The following is a 9178-nucleotide window of genomic DNA, read 5'->3' as shown; positions in this document are numbered from 1 at the left end:
GCCCTAACACAGTTTCCTGTGCAATGTCTTCAAAGTCTGCAAAGTGGCCTCTAAACAGAATAGAGTTTTTCAGTTCAGAGTTAAAACCTAAAGGATAATTAATTCATTGACCAATGAAAAGTGGGGTTAAGGCTATGATGTGAACTTCTGAAATAAAAAGATGCATAAGGAGATAGCTTTAATCAGTGATTCATTTTTTACCATGTGCCTTCTCAGTTCTTTTCTTTGTTAGGTTAACAAGCCCCTTGTTTAAATCACCTCATCATAAACCAGGTTTTCTAGGTCTGTGATACTCTCATTGCTCTTTTGCAGACTCAATTCAGTTGATCTTTATCTTTTTTTGAAGAGTAACGCTTAAACTGGATACAATGCCCCATTCAAAGCCTGGCTTTAGCCCATGCCTTACTTCCTGTGTCTTATGGCTGATACCTTTATTTCTGTGTTTGCCTTTTTTGCTATTGTATGCCAGCTGTTGTCTCACATTAATTGTGGTTCCTGTAGCCTTTCATGCTTTCCTGCAGACATTACTCCATCATTTTGCCTTTGTGCAGGTGTTTCAGAGCAGGATCTTGCACTGTCTCCACTGAGCTGAGTCTCACACTTCAGGCTGGTCCAGTAAGAGCCCACATGAACTTTGAATTTGGTTCAGAATCTGGACTGAAGTCCAGGTTACAGCCAACATGGTACATCTGTAACTCCTCATTGCAGAGCCCACATGGTAAAGCACACTCTCTATCTCATTTGCTCAGATGGACAGGCCCATTAACTCCCCAGGGATTTGTTTCAGGCTCTCTGCAGAGGCAAGGGAAGCATCTCTGCCACAGTGCACACTAATCATGTTTTCAAAGATAACTCCATAAGCAGCTGCTTCCAGGGCTATGAAGGTTATTCTAACATAGGGGGACAGTAGGGAAAGAGCAGTCAAAACCCAGCTACAGCAGTAACACAGACTAAGCAGATTTAAACTGCAAACACAGAACAAAAGGATACAGGGATTTTAGTAATGTAAGAAAGATCTTCCCCCCACTGTATCCCCATCAAATCCAAGAGAGAAAATTGCAGCTTGTGCAGGAAAATTCATATAAAGCAATGAGCATCAGAGACTAACACCTGCTTTACTGCAAAAGAGAAGTCACAGTCATGGAGGGAAATGTGTGTGTAAATATAGGAGCAGGAGAACATGGCAAAGAATATTAAGGAAGATTAGTTATTGTACAAGTAGGCTAGAGAAATATCATTCTGGTTTATTTTCTTTCCTTAGCTCCTGAAGTTTAATGACTTGTATGAGATGTAAATTGTCCAAAAAAATATAACAGCAATGTGCTCATTAAAACACACAGTACTATTTTCCTCCAAAGCTGATACACTTAGGATAATCTACTATAAAAATTCTCTCAAACATATTAGCCAACTCCATTTCACACTGCATAAATGGCAGCTAGAATGTGAAAAATGGACAGAGATCTCAGTGCAATAATATATAATAATTACAGGTGGTCAGTACTTAATTTGAAAGCAACTCCAACATTTGGTGAACTAATAAGTTAAGGCACATGACTCGTGCTCACTGGAGCCATAAAAGATTTTAAAAGTCACAATGCAGTCCTTTATGATGCCTCATGGTACCCACAGCCCTCAGTCAGATGCCAAGATTCCTCCTACAGCCCATGGGGAGTCCTCAGCACCCATGAAAGTGAAATACACGATGTGGCATGCTGAGAAAGGAGCCACACAGCTACCAGCCACATCAGCCTTTCCTTCAGAGATAGGTATGTAACTCCAGGCAACTTCCTCTTGGTTGTAAACCCTCTCCTATGGTTTGTTGCCCAAGATATTTTATTTCCTTCTCATGCTCCTCTCTCCTCTGTTGTTTCTCTCTCACTCAAACAAGGATCCAGGTAGAGCTCCAACTATGCAACGCAGTTAGGAAGTGGGAGAGCTACCTGAAAATGTTGCCCCACTCCTGAATTAGAGAATCCCTCCAGTAGTCATCCTCTCAGCCTCTGCAGGTGTCCTTCATTTTTAGGACTTATGGCACAGGAAGATCAGTGAGTCAATACCAACCGCTGTCATCCATGGAGTCATGTCATAGGATGGTTTGGGTTGTGAGGGACTTTAAAGGTCTCCCAGTTCAGCCCCTTCAACAAGCTGGGACATCTTCAACCAGATCAGATTGCTGAGAGCCCATCCAGCCTGGCCTCAAGTCTTTCCAGGGATGGGACATCTACATCCTCCCAGGGAAACCGGTTCCAGTGTCTCACTACACTCATTGTAAAAAAATGGCTTCTTTATATCTATCTAAATCTGCTCTCTTTTAGTTTAAAACTAAAAGAGAGTGTTGCTGTCACAACAGGCCCTGCTAAAAGTTTGTCCCCATCTTTCTCCTTTTTGCCACAGGAGAAGTCTTCCAGCCCTCTGACTATTTTATTGACCCTCCTCTAGACCCACTCCCATGGGTCCATTCCTGCCCTGTGCTGGGATCCCAGAGCTGGATGCAGTGTTCCTGCTGGGGCCTGGCAGAGCAGAGCAGGGGGGCAGCATCCCCTCCCTCACCCTGCTGGCCACGCTGCTTTGGATGCAGCCCAGGACACGTTTGGCTTTCTGGGCTGTCAGTGCCCATTGCTGGGTCACATCCAGCCCCGCATCCATCAGCACTCCCAAGCCCTTCGGGGCAGGGCTGCTCTTGATCTGTTCATCCAATACTGCGAGGGCAGGAGGGAGCTGCTGGTAACTGGCCTGCCATGGTTGAGTGACAGGGTCAGAACAACAAAGAGTTTGGAACAGATGTGCAAACTACATCACCACCCGTGAAACAGAAGTACATGTGGGTTTTGAGATCCTAATTCTGAAAAGAGATTTCTGAAACTGGTGTCTGATATCCCATCTCCAAAGATGCAGTAACATAAAGGTTATGTCTATGTGCTCTTGAAACTTCTGGCATTTTTTAAAACACACCTTAGAGAGAAGACTCTTGCCACATTTAAAAAAGAAAAATCCTAAATAATCCACACTGATATTCTACTTCCTGAGCGAGAATCCTTTTCAACTCCATCAATTGCAAAGGAAAATAAATAAATTTTCTCCGATGCACCAGGCGCACGCCCATTGTCCCCAGGGTCCCGGCGGATGCCCGCACAGGCAGCTGCCGCAGCCCAGCTCGGCTCGCATTGTCCCTGCCCAGCTCGGGAGGGGGCCCCGGTTGCGGGATGCTTTTGTGGCACCGGCGAGCGGCTTCCTCGAACAAAGCGCGTCCCGCGATTTCCTGCCAGCCGCTGCCGTCGGGGCGCGTCGCTCCCGCCGTGTCCCCGCGCTGTCCCCGCGGCGGCGGCCGGGGAGGGGCATCGCTGGGGGCAGTCCCCGAGCATTGATAACCCCGTGCCGGGCCCGCGCGGCAGCCGGGAGCGCCTGTCCCGCACCGCCACGCACCGCACGGCGCCGTGAGTGCCTCGGGACACCGGGATGCGGGAAAACCGGGGGCGGGGGAAGGGACGGGGCTGCCCCTAGACGGGTCTGATGCCGCACGATGGGCTCCGGCTGCTGCCGTCCAGTCACGGCTTCCTGGCCGGCGTGGTCCCGGGACGGAGCTGCCGGATGGACGGACACGAACTAAAAGCCCGGGGGTTACGAGTCCGGAGGGATGAGCCCGCTCCGCGCGGGGCTCGGGCTGGTGCGACCCCGGGGGCTGCGATGCCGCCGGGGCAGCGCCGCCACGCTCCGTGTGTCCGCAGGGCGCGGAAGATGCGGCGGGAGGGCGAGCCCCGCGCCGGGCCGCGCCGTCGCTGAGGCTCGCCGAGGATGAGGCTGCCGCTGGCGCTGCTGGCCCTGGCCGCCCGGGCGCCGCCCGAGGCGCAGCTGCGCCTGCTGCCCGAGCCCGGCCCCGGCCCGGAGCCCTCCGAGCAGCCGGCGCACACCTACTGCGCCGAGCGGTGGCACTCGCTGTGCAGCTTCTTCGTCGGCTTCTGGGAGGGCTGAGCCGCTCCGGCCGCCGGGAGGGAGCGCGGCCGCCCGGGCTCCGCAGCCCGACACTCCCGGGCTCGCTGCCCTCGGCCACCGCCGCCGGTGCCCCCCGACTCTGTCCGCTCCCCTCTTCTAGTCCCCAATAAAGCGGTAACGATTTTGTGACAAGAAGCTCGCGTATTCTTTGTCTCGTCAAAGCCCCGTGACACCTGCGGCGCTGTTCCGGTGTGTGACTGACCCGGGTGAGAGCCCCTGGGCACCGCTCGTGCATTCAAGCACGTTAACTTTTTTCAAGGGACATAAATACGAAGACACAGCTGTTCCCTCCCCAAAAACAATTTCTATGAGCCTAAAGTTTAAAGTTACACTGGAATCACCTAAGTAAGAAATGACTAGTTTATACCAGAATAAGAAATGACTGAGACCTCACTGAACAGTAAGTCCTAGAAAAACCTTTCTTGCTCAGAGAGATTTCACAAGCTACATGTTTCCCACAGAACAGTTGGGCAACTATCTCCAAACAAGAACTTGAACAGAGCTGGATGAGAAACCAGCTGTGAAAAGAAAGGTTGAGAAACTCAGAAGCATCTAGGTACAGGAACAGGATTTAGGAGATGAATAATATTTCACCCAGCTAATGGCATAGTGTTGAAATAGCAAAGTTATTTTACCAGGGGAAAGAGGGCTTGAGAGATACTTTATCCACACAAAATGGGGTACATTTTGGTAGGAAAGCTAAAGTTTCCCTCAGCTGTCTGGGGTCCTACACAGCCCTAGACATCTGCCTATGACCAGGAACAGCTGCAGACTTTCTGTACAGTTTTAAGGATGGCTGTAAGGAGACCACTAAGAAGTAATCAGGATCTTCCCAGTGGCTCCCACAAGCATCTAGCCTGTTGCATGCAGCTTAGTGCCAAGACAATTTCCTTTACAGCAAATAGCTGGATAACGCTCTATGCAAACACTATGCAAAAGCTTCATCATCACTGAATGTGACTTGGATGACTGTTTTTTAATGACTGCTCACTTTTCCTTCATGTGCCTACCACCCAAGCAGCCACAGAGCAGGCTGCTGGCCAGAGCATTGCACAGTACCTTGAGATAATGCTCAGCTTTGTTTTACTTCCATGGCCCCAGCATAGCAGCTTTGTGCAGTGCTGCTAGGGCTTGTATTTCTCACCATCAGATGCAAAGGTGGAACACCATGGCAACCAAGCTGATTATCCACATCACTCTGCATTTAAAAACCCAGCTAGGAACTCTGAAGAAATTCATTGTTTACCCAAGAGAGAGAAGAAAGAAGAGGATCCTTTACTTTATGTTTAACCACAATATTTCCCTGAGTTTCAAAATAGCTCAAAGTCTTCCTTTTAGCACCACTAACTAATAAAATACAACAACCCAAGACACTATTAATTGCATTAACTGTGGCTAATGACACCAAAGCCTAGTGCTGAATAGCAAATAAATACTCAGTTTTTCTACTGACAACCTGATCTGCAGATCCCAAAGACTGGGAAACCGTAGGAGATCCTCAGATTTGTTTTTTAGGGGGAAGACCATGGCTTTTTGATTCCTATCTCAACATTTTCATCCTCTCCCATGATTGGATAACACCACCAGCTAAGGCAACAAAACCAGAAACACTTTGTAGACAAGATCTTCACTTCCAACAGAAACAATTCCTTTTAGTCCTGTGGCAGCTCCACAAGATGTACTCATTACACTTCCCACCCCAGGATTCAGTTCAGCTCCCCAGCACACACTCTGCAGCCACCCTTTACCTCTGCTCTCCCACTGCAGCTGTGGCAGTCCTTCACCACTGCTCCAGGTCCTGGCTTGGCTAGCTCTGTCATCACATCCTCACTGTCCTCAGCAAGAAGAGCCAGTGTGGCCAACCTGGCAGGCCCAAACCCTGACTGTTTATCCCTGATAAACTCCTGGCTCCCAGAGGAAGGTGCTGCTGGGAATAATTAACCTTTCCCATATGCAGCTGCTGCTTGGGTTGTCATCACAAGGGTGCTGCCAGCTGATGTATCAGGACACTAGGTCTGTTTTTCAAGGAAAAGCATAAGCTATGTTTAAAAAAAAAACCCCAAATGATGGACATTTTAGGTTCTGGAAATTAATTTTGGGAGCTGTAACTTAGAAAGTTTTCAGAGGCAAAAAAAAAAAAATCATCTTTGTACCATATTTCACACAGCATTGTTTTCTTCCTCTGGCTGCTGAGTTCATCTCTGTATCTGGAGGTTCCAACAGAATCTTGAAGGCTGGCAATACCATTTCCTGATTTTGCTTTGGAGAAAAATCAGTGATGCTGAATCTGGGCATACAATTAGTGTGTCTGGCTTTAATTGCTCCCCTTGTATGTAGAAAGGCCTTCATCCTATTAAATAGCACTAATCTCTCTTTCACCACCTTCTGATTTTGAAGGAACAATTAGAAGGTGACACTGTAATTTGCAAGGTTAAAGAAGGCAGTAAGCTGTCTTGCTGCATGTAGCAATTCTTTCCTGTAAAGTGACATCAAAAATTAATAAATGGAATGGAATTACTCTTTCATCACTGTCTGAGCAGAGCTTCTCCCACAATGGATTTGGAGTTGCAGACCCCAGACTTTGAGCAGTTCAGTTTTTTGTCCCAGTCCACAACAGGAATTACTCTTTCCTGTGTTCTGCACTAGGCACTTCCTTCTGGAAGATTCTGATTTTCCCTCTCGGTCTTTATTCATTACTCTGAATTCAGAGGTTCAGCAAGTGAAATCTGCTCAGGCAGTCACAACTCAGCCCTCAGTTCTACCAGCTGTACTTGCCTGTATTAGTGTATTAATGTTTCCACATGTAATTTTTACACTGATGTTTCATATTTCAGTTTATGACCAGCCTGTGCTAGGGGAGTCTGTGAAGGGATGTAATGTTTTTGGAGGTTTGTGGTGCAATTTAAAAGCCATCAGGCTACTAGCAAATAAGAATATGGTGGAGACACAGAAAGAATAAAAAGAAATGAAAAATTTAAAAAGCAACTTCACGCAAATTCAAGCTGGAGCTTGTTGGATAATGGAACCTGAAATTTTTGGGAATCTCTCTTTAATTGCCCCGACATGTTTCAGGCCTCCCTTGTGCTGTGAACCCTATCTAAGACTTACTGTAAAGACAAGCAGCACATGAGGTGAGTGAATGGCAGGCTTTGTCAATCTGCCAAACAACAAATCCCTTCCTCTGTAATAATCTGGATTTTTAAAGAATTCCAAGCTCACTTCATGAACACAGCTATGTGAAAGAAGCTTTTAACCATACAGTACTACAGAGTTTAAATGAACTCTCTCTGCCCTCACACTCCTTCCTTATGTGGAAGGAACCTGTTAAGTACAAGTATGAATAAAATATATACAGCTTTAAAAGAAATAATTTTTAGGGCTTAGCCTCATCTGCTCTGTGCTGTGCCCTGTGAAGTGTGGACAGGCTGCATGCCTCTCAGAAGGTCGATAATTTGCCCAATTTATTTCAAGCCCTCAGCAGGTAAATGATGCACATTTATTGGAGAGAATAAACAAATAAATAAGTGAAGTATATCTTTCTAGGTCTGTTTCAGGGCTCTGTCCTTGCTGCTGGCCCTGGCAGCCTGGGCAGGCACAGGCCCTCCTTCAGCAAGGGCTCTGCTGCCTGCTGGGCACACGCTGCATGCAGCCTGGGCAGCAGCTCGCTCACCCATTGCACACCCACAGCAGAGCTGTCGGGCCAGCTGGAGGAGCTGCCGTGTTCATCTGCTAGAGGAAACCCAGCAATAATTGCTCCATGTAAAATCAGACTTCTTAGGACTAGGTTGTAGTTAATTTTAGGCTCTAACATGACATTATTTTCTGGCATAAAATGAGAAAATGTTTGATGGAAGTGTTATGGTAAAACACAGAACTAATTTCTTATTACACATTCACAAAGTACTAAACTATTTAACAAAGGAAATCCATAGGACAAAATCTGGTCCAATCAAAGATATCCAAATCCTAAAATACAAAATTGTATGTAATATCTGTATGCACACCTTCTTAATTTAATAAAAAATGCCTTAAAGCATTTAATTCTCCACATTATTTACAGAGCCTGTATTTAATCTGACTACTGAACCCAGCAGATATTCTCTCATGAGTAAATTAAAGTTTTAGGTCCCAAAATGTTTATAGGGCTTGAATTCTTGGTTGAAAAAGAAAAAAATCCTAATTAAAGTAATTAATTTTTTTCACATTGCAGTTGTAACTAGAAAAAACATTAGATGTCTCATCCTTGGAGTTAGTCTAGTAAATGCAGGAGAAGAAAGTGTAGTGGCTAACCTTTTAAAGCTGTGTTTCTTTTCAATTTAAAAAAGTACTGTGCACTTCCCAAAATCACGATCCTTAGGAGCAGCATGATTTGCACTAACAGGAATAAATATAACTTCAACTCCAAGTGTTTGCTGCTTCTTTTTTAATTTTAACAGCAAAACCTTCCAAAATTATGAATAAATTTATCGCACCTTTGATGGGAAAAGACTAACAAGACAGCCACACAAGACAGTATTATTTCTTGTTAGTCGGGACAAGATGCTGAGGATTTCGAGCTGATCTTTTGTTTCTGCTCAAAGACAAATGGCATAAAATTTATATGCATGCTTCTGTCCTGACAGCAAAGGGCTCCAGCACGGCTCTAATGGCTCTTGGGGATGCTGCTCTCTGAAGTCCCTGGGCATGAAATGGTCTCGCAATTCATCTCCCGTTAATAGCAGCTCCAAGACTACAGTCTCTCTCTTTTTTTTAAAGTTCTTTTATCCCTGGCAGAAGCTGCCTGTGTTCTCATTGGAGCCGGGAGGCTGTCCTGTGATGTTTTCTCCCCTCAGCAGAGGTCGGGGCAAGCTGAGGCCCTACGGAGAGCGGGGCCTGATGTCATCCCACCCAGCACGGGCCCAGTGAGCGCCGGCAGCCGCCAAACACGGACACACCGACACACGGACACACCGACACACGGACAGCATCTTGGGGGGCTCTGCAGCGCTTCATGGGGCCAGCAAATGGCACGGGAGGCTCCTTTCAGTGGGCTCCTTCCATGGGGCCGTGGGCATGTAGGAAAACAGCAGCAGAAAACAAAAGGTAGTTTGGTTTAAGAAAGAAGTTATTATGGACCCAAGGGAGATGAAGCTTCTGTTTTCATTTCTGGGAGATGAGGTAGCCCTGGAGCGGGGGCTGGCCATGT

This window comes from Passer montanus, unplaced genomic scaffold (genome assembly GCF_014805655.1).
Source record: "Passer montanus isolate IOZ18808 unplaced genomic scaffold, ASM1480565v1 scaffold21, whole genome shotgun sequence".
NCBI classification, from domain to species: Eukaryota; Metazoa; Chordata; class Aves; order Passeriformes; family Passeridae; genus Passer; species Passer montanus.
The sequence above is the reverse complement of the archived record's forward strand: the minus strand, read 5'-3'. Positions refer to the sequence as shown.